The 10,385-nt window shown below is 45.0% G+C and overlaps 1 long non-coding RNA gene across 4 annotated transcripts; it reads right to left on the minus strand.

Moving 5' to 3' along the window:
- Positions 1–318: 318 nt before the first annotated feature.
- LOC137207802 (uncharacterized) lies at positions 319–10,385 on the minus strand. 4 transcript variants are annotated; one of them, XR_010935258.1, is made up of 5 exons: positions 10,144–10,385; positions 8,682–8,831; positions 5,617–5,788; positions 4,825–5,154; positions 319–4,705 (listed from the first exon to the last, which is right to left on the minus strand). It is a non-coding gene; the product is annotated as an uncharacterized lncRNA (long non-coding RNA). The 4 variants fall into 4 exon arrangements; XR_010935260.1 differs by lacking the exon at positions 4,825–5,154 and having other exon boundaries at positions 10,144–10,384; XR_010935259.1 differs by lacking the exons at positions 319–4,705; positions 4,825–5,154 and adding an exon at positions 5,178–5,499 and having other exon boundaries at positions 10,144–10,384.

Genomic DNA, 10,385 nt, shown 5'->3' on the forward strand with positions numbered 1-10,385 from the left:
CCATTCTGCTGGGAAGGAGAGGATGTGTAGCGCTCAGCTCCAGCTGCCCTGATTTCTTTCCTTTGGTTCCTCCAGTGTGCTCTGCTCTTTCCCACGAAGACCTTCTGCCGGAGCTGTGTCCTCTGCCTGGAAGGCAACTCTCCTCCTCTGGTCAACTTTCACTTAGACCTCAGTTCAAACCTGCCGCCTCCAGGAAGCCCTCCTTGACCTCCCTATCTAAGACAAACCACTCTGTCTTTAGGTCCTTACACTACTACATACTTAAAAAAAAAAAAGCACTCTTCACTGTTTATAATTTGTCATGTATTTATGTGAGCCTTTAAAAATTTTTTTGTTTATTCACTTATTTATAATGAAATTATGGTCTAAATATTTACAACATATAGGAAAACAGAGGATACGTTTATACAAAGCCAGCCTGCAAAGTATTCAAAGGTGCAAAAATGACAGTTCAGTAACTCAAACTACTCCTGGTTCAGCAGACCAGCTCCTTCACTTCCACACATCAATATTCCACACAAAAAAGTTCTTTTGGAAAAATCTGTAATGCTAAGAGAAAGGACAAGTTGCAATTTCAGAATGTGATCCTTTTTTAAATTTCTAATTTTGAAATAATTTCAAGCTTTCAGAAAAATAAGAATGATACAAAGAACTCCCTCCCATATACTTTTTGGCCCAGATTCAACAATTAACATTTTGTCACATTTGCTGTATCATTTTCTGTGTGTGTGTGTGTGTGTGTGTGTGTTAAATATAATCATACATGTATAGATAATATATTGATTATTTTTTTCTGAGCTTCTTGAGAATAAGTTGCAGACATCTTGCCCCTTTACCCTTATATACTTAAGCATTATTTCCTAAGTACAAAATCATTCACTTATGTAACCGCAGCACAATTAAACCATCTGATTCTCTGAACCGTCTGTTTCCTTTTACTTAAATGTAGGCTCCATGAGGGCAGGGGCCACTCTTGCCCACCGCCCATGTGTGCAGCGCCCAGCAGAGTGTCTGGCACAACACTGGTGCTCTAAAAATATTTGTTGAATGTACAAGAAATCCTGAATTTGAAGGGACTTGTCACAAGTATTGCATCCTGCCCCAGCCGTGAACTTTCTCACTTGGGATGCTGTGTGCGTTGGATGGGGTTGGGTGTTTGGATTTGTCTATTTGTCTCCATTTCTGTGGGGAATCAGAATCCCACTGCGGTAAATTATAGTGCCCGAAGATTTGGCTTCTGTCATTTTCAAATCCTCTCCCACCAGCTCTGGCCCTTGCTCAGCCACAGTCTTGACTGACAGACGCCTTTCCTCTGGCTCAGTGGCACCTGTTGGCCGTCACACCCAGTTAACTGGCCCCATGAGAGAGTTCTGGCAAAGACAGCTGGAGTGCTGGCCCATCTTCCCAAGCAATTGCTCGTATGAGGTGCTGGCTTCGGCTTTGGAAACTGCCCTCTAAGCCCTTGGCCCACCAGGTGCTTTGGGCTACCTTACAACCCACGTGGGTCCTCCGTCAGGATGTTGTAACTACTTAGTTAACAGAGGAGCTGATAGAGGGGCTGGATGTGCTTTACCCCTAAATACTTAAGCAGTATCCATTTCAGGGCGAGCGGGAGCTGGAGCCCACAGCTCATGGAATCTTGAGTTGGAGAGGCCTTTAGAGATCATTAGGGTGGTGGTCCCCAAACGTCGGTTTCCATACCTCCTGGGAACTTGTTCGAAATGCCCCAGTCCAGACCTATTGAATCTGAATCTCCGGGGATGGGTGGAGCATTTTAACCGGCCTTCCAGATGATTTGGCTACACGCTCAGGTTTGCAACCCACTGCTCTAGGCTGACCCCACCAGTTTTCAAGGGGGGACCTCAAGCTCCAGGAAGGTCACCTTGACGCCTCCTCTCGTGCAGGTACCTTCTCTGCTCACTGCTGCATATCTGCAGCTTGCTGGTGTTTTTTTTTTTTTTTAATGTTTTCAGAATCATAAATAAGCTTACCACTGGCTATTACATTACCATGGCAACCTGGCAGCTGGCTAGAAAGAAGCAGGTAGCACAGCTGCCTTGGGGTCTCGGCGGCACTAAAGTAATTGTGGATTTTTTTCTCTGTTGGCCTCTGCCTGGCCTCTTCGTTTTTCTCCTCATTTCCTCCTCCTTTCTTCTCCGTTTGGCCCTTATTCCTCCCTCATCTCATTAGGAGCAACATGTGCTCTAATTGTTTTAGATTTTCCAAGGGCTGCCAAATCTAACCTCTCCTTTGAAACTAACAATAATACCACCAATGGGCCCACGTGAGCCTGGCTATTTGACTGCTTTTTTATCCCCATCAAAATGTTGTATTAAAATGTCCTTGAATTTGTTTTGATAAGGTACATGCACAGAGTGCAAAATTCTAAAGGTACAAAATGGCACACATTAAGAGTAAGTTGGACTTCCCTGGTGGTCCAGTGGTTAAGACTCCATGCTTCCAATGCAGGGGCCACGGGTTCGATCCCTGGTCAGGGAACTAAGAACCCACATGTGGTGCGACCAAAAAAAACAAGACAAAAAAAAGTAAGTCACCCGACTCCCTGGGGTCTAGGTCTTAGCGATCCTTGTCCAGCATTTAGAGTTGCCTCATGCTTTTTAATAGCTGCATATTCCAGGGTGTAGATGTACCACCACTTCTTTAAGTGGCCCCCTGTTGATGGATATTTGGCTTACTTCCAGTCTTTTGCTATTTTCATCCCCATTTTACAGCTGGGAAAGCTGTGATTCAGAGAGGGAAGTGGTTTCTGGAAACTCCCAATGCAATTGTGGGCCTCTGTAGGCATTGCTTAGCTACAGAATCTAAGAAAAAAGGAAGAGTTGACTGACTCCTGAATTGCAGACAAGAAAGAGCCATCCAGAGACCTGATTTCTTTTCTTGCCCTGCTGATGTCTTAGCTAGTTCAGTTAAATTCTGCTAACATTGACTGATGCCTGGTGTGTAATTAAATGATTGTGGAAGTGTTTCACATCTGTCTTCCCTGCTAGACGATAATCTTTGTTAGGGCAAAGATCATGTTTCCTTCCCTACTGCATCCCTAGCAAGTACTATACTCCTGGCAAGCACGGGGTGTACCATAGGTGCTCAATTAATACTTGTTGAATGAATGTGCCAGGATTGTGTGTGGTTAAGACAATGGGCTTAGAGGCCTGGGTTTGAATCCTGACTAATTAGTTGTGTAATCCAAGACCCATTACTCAGCTTCTCTGTGCCTGAGTCTCCTCAGCTGTGAAATGGGAACACACCCTCAGTGTTGTTAGATCAAGTGAGTGAATGCTGTCAACTCCCCGTCACAGAGCTCTGTACACAGTGAGCGCTCAGCCGTTTCTCTCAGCTTCTTCCAGGGTCATGTATGGCAGGGAAATTCTGATGGGGGAACCAAAAGATCTTTTAAGATGAGGTAATTTGAGCTGGGCTCCGAGGGAGGAGTAAGATTGCAGTTTATGCGGCTGGGGCCAGATCTCTTTACTGAGTCCATGCAACTATAAAATGGAGATGACGACACCCAGTTTCTGGCTCCCTCTGGGAAGATGGTCCCACCTAAAGTCCCCCAGGAGGAAGACAGCACGCAATTAAAAGGCAGCATCATTATTCAGCTGGAAAACCACCTTCACAGGACAAGTGAACTGAACCCCACCAAATATGATTCGCTTGTGCTGTGTGTAACTGAATATTTAGCGTGGATTTAACCCAGGGAGCCAACTATGCTGTTGGTTTGAGTCAAGTTTAATGAGGCACTTCATAAACGTGGAGGTAATTAGTACCATCCAGATGCTGGTTGCATGTGAAGCTTTTGCTGCTTCCATGGCTGAAGCAGGGAGATGAAGTTCTGGACTGTGGACTCCTCAGGGGGATTTGGAAGTATGAGCTCCGGCCTGGACCTTTGCTTCAGCTGTAATCTCCTCCTATAGATTGAATGTCACCTACTCTGGGAAGCCTTCCTTGATTGCCAAAGGCAGAGTCTGATGCTTCTCCCGGGTTCTTATGTCATTCTGCACACACTTCCTTTGTAGAACTCAAAATATCCTACTGTGTTAGTGTCTATGTCTGTCTCTCCCACCAGAGCCCAAGATCTGTCTCCAGTGTTTCCCTGACATACAGTTGGCACTTAATGGATGTCTGCTGGATAAAGCTTTTCAGATTTCAAAACTGTGGGAAACCTTGGGTCTCAAGAACAAGTTATAGCATTTGGATTTTCCTGGGAAGGGCAAACCCTCTGTGGTGTTGACGTGTAATCTACCTTCTGATGGAAATTCTGTTTGATGACCTCTTTAATGAGCCCAGCATTGAAATGTGAACCGCACCTCCTTTGTAGCAGACCTGCTCCTGGAAGATCCTACAGCACAGGAATAGGACCTGGGTACCATGGGTTTATAGACACCCAAGTGTGGAATCCAGCCCTTAGTTCACACCTTGTAGAAAGCAAGAGGACAGGCCTTGAACTATCAAAGTCGGTTATCTGCTGGAAGGCTCCTGGAGGCCCAGAAAAAGAGTCCAGAATGCGGTGAGCCTCCACTGTTGTTTGGGCTCTGCTGGTTCTGAAATGAATGTATTGCTGGCCTTTCTGGCATGTAGAAGATGTCCTCACCATTTGGAGGAAAGCGGCCCCTCGTTTTGGTCCTGCATTCTGGATTCATCAGGATGTACCATGCTCAGCATTCCTGGTTTCTCCCTGGAGCTGAACCTAAGGGCAGAGAAGGAGTTGATGGAACACTGCAGAACTGGGCTCAGGCAAGAACCCCACCCAAGGCCAGGTGTGGCCAAGATCCCTGCTCTGAACAAGGTCCTGGACTCGGAACTCACCACAGTCTCTGGCTGACCCTTGCAGCTGGCATTGCTGCCTGGGGTGGGGGCTTCTGATGGGTCGTGGTTAAGTTCAGCATCTTTGCTCCAGCAGGGACTGAGGAGAGGGTGTGTGCATCCCATCCATCTGCCTCTTCCTACCTCTTGGGATTCCCACAAATGGGGGTTCAGATTTCGGGCAGCCGAAGTGACAAATACCAGCTTTTCCCCTATTCTGTGAATTCCATGTTGTCTTCTAGTACTCTTCAGAAAGGCTCCATCTCCTGGTCCCAGTTAGTCACTCAACAAACATTCATTTGAGCCTACATGTACCAGGCAGTGTGCTAGGTGCTGAGAGGCAGGAGTGAACAAAGGAAATAGAGTTTACATTCTAGAGGGGGAGAAACTGATGATAAATAGGCAAATAAGACAATTACAGATTGTGATAATGTTATAAAAGAAACAGGCAGGAAGCTGTGATAAAAAGTAAGGAAGGTCTACTTAGAAAGAGAATTTCTGTAATCTATACCCCAAAACTTAGTGGCTTAAAATACCCATTTATTTAGATCATGATTTTGTGGGTCAGGTATTTGGGAAAGACTGGGCTGGGAGGTTCATCTCTGTTCCATGTGGTATCAGCTGAGGCGTCTGGGGCTGCGGAGTCCACTTCCAAGATGGTTTCTTTTTTGCCCACAACTTTGTAGTGAAAAATTTCAAACATACAAAAAAAGTTGAAAGAATTATACAGCACATGCTATACCTACCACCTGGATTCTACACTTAACATTCTACCACCTTTGCTTTATCACACACCTGTCCATCTTTCCACCTCTCCAAGATGGCTTCTTCACTCCCGGGTCTGGTATCTGATGCTCCTCTGATTCCCTTCCTCCCCACGTGGCTTGGGCTCCTCCCAGCTCAGTGGTCTCAGGCTGGTCGCACTTCTTACATGGTAACTGACTTCCAGGCCAGTTAAGTGCCATGCCTGAAACGGACACAACATCTCTTCCACTGTACGCTATGGGTCCAAGCAGTCATGGGGCAGAAGAGCCCCTGTGGGATGGGCAATACTGCTGGAGCCATTTCTAGAAAAAACAATTAGCTAGAAAGGACGATCACAGAAGCCCTTTCTGAAAAGTAGTATTTGGGCAGAGCCCTGAGGTATGAGAATGAGCCTGTCTTGTAAAGAGCTGGGAGAAGACAGCATTCCAGACAAAGACACCAACAAAGGCAAAGGCTAGGAGGTGAAAAAGCAAGTCTTGTGCCTCTACTTTCCTTTGCCCATATCCAAATCCAGCCCATCATCCGGGACCCACATCGAGCCACCTCCCTCATGAAGCCTTCCCAGATACCTCATTCTCTGCTAACGCTTCCCTTCATCCTAGAGCACTCATGCCTGGAGTGCTCATCTGGCTTGAACAGCTTAGCTGGGTAGTACAGTGGTTATGCATGCAGTCTCTGTGGGGACTTGGGGAAGTTGCTTAACTTCTCCGGCCCTAGGTTTCTTCATCTGTAGATGGGAATAATACCGGCCTTACAGGTTTGCTGGGGGGAGGATATTGATATATGTAAAGTGCTGCGTACCTGATGAATACTCAATAGATGGCAGCTAAAATTAATCATTTCAAACTGGTTCACCCTGTCGTGTTAATCTAGTTTAGAAAATTTTCTCAGAGAGACACCATGCCTTTTTCAACGTTTTCTCTTTCATCGTGCAAGCAGTGTGCCTCGCACAGATATTATGGATAGGAACAAGCACGCCACAGAGCGCTCCACCATGCTGTGGTGCTAATGAAGCCATGCAGGGCACAGAGATGAGTAAGACTCAGCTGGATCCCTCCAGAAGCTTCCAGAGAGTAAGAAAGTAGCTGTGCTTGCAGCAGCCATGCTGGGGATTTTTCACATTTGGATACAGATAGTAACAGGTTTCAAAGCACCTGCACATCTGTATTAGTTTGCTATGGCTGCCATAACGCAGTACCACAAACTGGGTGGCTTAAATAACAGATAATTATTTTCCCACAGTTCTGGAGGCTAGGAATCAGAAATCAAGGCTGAGGACTGTGGGGAGGAATCTGTTCCATGTCTCTCCCGTAGCTTCCAGCGGTTTGCTGCAATTTTTGGCTTCCCTGGCTTGTAAAAGCCTCACCCTGAGCTCTGCTTTCATTTTTACACGGCATTCTCCCTTACGTGTGCATCGTGTCCAAATTTCCCTGTTTAATGAAGACACCAGTCATATTGGATTAGGGCCCATCCTAATAACCTCATTTTAATTTGACTACCTCTGCAAAGACCCTGTCTCCATACATGATCGCATTCTGAGGTACTGGGGTTAGTTCTCCAACAAATCTTTTTGGGGGGACACAATTCAACATATAAGACATCTCTGTCTCCTATGATCCTCCTCATTCACACCCCACAGTGAGCCCCTCCAGGACAAGTACCAAGTCTTGTCCTAAATATCTGTATCTTTCCTTCCTTCTTTCTTTCTCTCTCTCTCCCTCCCACCCTTTCTCCCTTCCTTGCTTCCTTTTTTCTTTCTCTCTCTCTTCCTTTCTTTTTTTCTTTCTTTCCTTTTCTTTCTTCCTTTCTTTCGTTCTTCCTTTCTTTCTTTCTCTCTCCCTGCCTCCCTTCTTTCCTTGCTTCCTTTCTTTCTTTCTCTGTCTCTATTTTTCTTCCTTCCCTTCCTTCCTTCCTCCCTCCCTCCCTCCCTTGCTTCCTTCCTCTCTCTCTCTCTTTCCTCCCTCCTTCCTTTCTTTTTTTTGACTGTGGCGAGCGCAGCTTGTGGGATCTCAGTTCCCCAACCAGGGATGGAACCTGGGCCCGGGCCTACAGCAGTGAAAGCGCCGAGTCCTAACCACTGGACTGACAGGGAAGTTGCCTAAATATCTGTACCTCTCAGGCCTCAGCTTCTCCCCACTGTCTTACGTGCCAAGCCTTTCCAACAGCCTTTCCACCTCCCACCGTGCTTATTCCTTTTGTGCCTGGCAAATTCCTCTTCATTCTTTGTTTCTAAGTTTAAATGTTACCTCCACAGAGAGGCCTTCCCCGATCACCTTTTCTTGATTGTATCTCCCATGCTATTTATTCTCTCATGGTTTCCTCTTATTTCCTCCCTACACACCTCATGGTTCATAAATATACATTTCTTTGTGATTGATTAATGAGGGTGTCAGATAACCCCTGGTCTGTAAACACAGTGAGGGTAGGGACCCAATTACTCACTATTGCCTTCCTGACTCCATAGTGTATGATCCAGAACAGAAACTCCATAAATATTCGTTGAATGAATGAATAAATAATACATCTTTGGATCCTCCATATCATCTCACATAGTATGGGATTAGTGGATGTTGAGTGAATTATAATTATTTCTGTCTGTGTCCTCCAGGAGAGAGTGAGCTCCTTGAGGATAAGATTAGGTCTCATTCTTTTTTTTTTTGTTTTTTTTTTGCGGTACGCGGGCCTCTCACTGTTGTGGCCTCTCCCGTTGCGGAGCACAGGCTCTGGACGCGCAGGCTCAGTGGCCATGGCTCACGGGCCCAGCCGCTCCGCGGCATGTGGGATCTTCGCGGACCGGGGCACGAACCCATGTCCCCTGCATCAGCAGGCAGTCTCTCAACCACTGCGCCACCAGGGAAGCCCTAGGTCTCATTCTTTTTTGAATCTTTAGCATCCAACCCCTCCTCCTTGATCTTCTCTGTACTAGTTATCTATGCTGAAAAAAAATTACCTTGAAACTTAGGAGCTTAAAATAGTAATATTTGTTATTTCACAACTTCTATGGGTCAGGAATTCAAGAGTGATTTTGTTGACTGTTTCTGGCTCAAGGTCTCTCATGAGATTATATTCAAGATTTTGGCCAGGGCTGCAGTTACCTGAAGGTTTGACTGAGGCTGGAGGATCCACTCCCAAGATGGCTCACACACATGGCTGGCAAGTTGGAGGTGGTTGTTGGCAAGAGGCTTGGTTATTATTCATGCAAGCCTCTCCCCAGGGCTGCCTGAGTGTCCTCACAACATGGATCCCTGATGAATGATCAAGAGAGAGCAATGAGGAAGAACAATGTTTTTTATGTCTTCATCTTGGAACTCATACTCCATGATTTCCACAATATCCTATTGACTATATCTGTCAGCCCTATTCAATGTGGGAAGGGGCTATACAAAGGCATGGATACCAGGAGTCAAGAATCACTCAGGTTCATAGTGAAGGCTGATTACCAAGTCCTATTAGATCTCCTTTCTCCCCATTACTTGCCCCACCAATACCCAGTCAGGAACTCTGTACTGCCATCCAAACACTTATCACATTATATGATAATATGTTCAAACTTAAGCTCCACAAAGGCAGAGACTCCATCTGTCTGGTTCAACAACCAGCACAAGCCATAGAGTAGGTACTCGGTGAATGTTTTGAATGAATTTTAATAATTTGCTTCTGTCTGAATTACAAAACTGTGCTTGTTTGTCTCCTCTCTGCATTTCATTGTAGGCTCTTAGCTCAGGGCCTGGCATAGAATTAAGTCTTCTATACAACGTAAATCAAAACTACAATGAGGCATCACCTCACACTGGCCAGAATGGCTATCATCAAAAAGTGTACAAATAATAAATGCTGGAGAGGGTGTGGAGAAAAGGGAACCCTCCTGCGCTGTTGGTGGGAATGTAAATTGATACAGCCACTATGGAGAACAGTATGGAGGTTCCTTAAAAAACCACAGTTACCATATGATCCAACAATCTCACTCCTGGGCATATGTCCAGAAAAGATGAAAACTCTAATTCAAAAAGACACATGCACTCCAATGTTCACAACAGCACTGTTTACAATACCAAGACATGAAAGCAGCCTAAATGTCCACTGACAGATGAATGGATAAAGAAGATGTGGTACATATATACCATCTACTCTGCCATAAAAAAGAACAAAATAATGCCATTTGCAGCAACATGGATGGACCTACAGATTATACTAAGTGAAGTAAGTCAGAGAAAGACAAATATCATATGATATCACCTCTTTGTTGAATTTAAAAAAGTGATACAAATGAACTTACTTACAAAACAGAAATAGACTCACAGATATAGAAAACAAATTTATGGTTACCAAAGGGGAAGAGGGGAAGGGATAAGTTAGGAATTGGGGATTAACTGATACACACTACTATATATAAAATAAATAAACAACAGGACCTACTGTATAGCATAGGAAACTATATTCAATATCTTATAACAACCTATAATGGAAAAGAATCTGAAAAAGAATATATATATATACATATATATGTATATATGTATATGTATATAACAGAATCTCTGCCGTACACCTGAAACTTACACAACATTGTAGATCTACTTCAAAAAAAAAAAAAGGCTTCTATAAATGTGTATAAACATTTGCTGAAATGGACTGTGATAAAGGGGCTTGAAGAATCGACGGTGTCTGGATCTCACTTCCGTAGTCCTCTCCGTCCAGCTCAAACCCACTGGGTTGGGACAAAGGTCTGACAAAACCCAGCGGCCCGGATCCACCAACCGTAGCAACGAGGGCGGTCGGAGCTGAGCCCGCTGGTTGCTCAG

Source organism: Pseudorca crassidens, chromosome 15 (assembly GCF_039906515.1).
Source record: "Pseudorca crassidens isolate mPseCra1 chromosome 15, mPseCra1.hap1, whole genome shotgun sequence".
NCBI lineage: Eukaryota > Metazoa > Chordata > Mammalia > Artiodactyla > Delphinidae > Pseudorca > Pseudorca crassidens.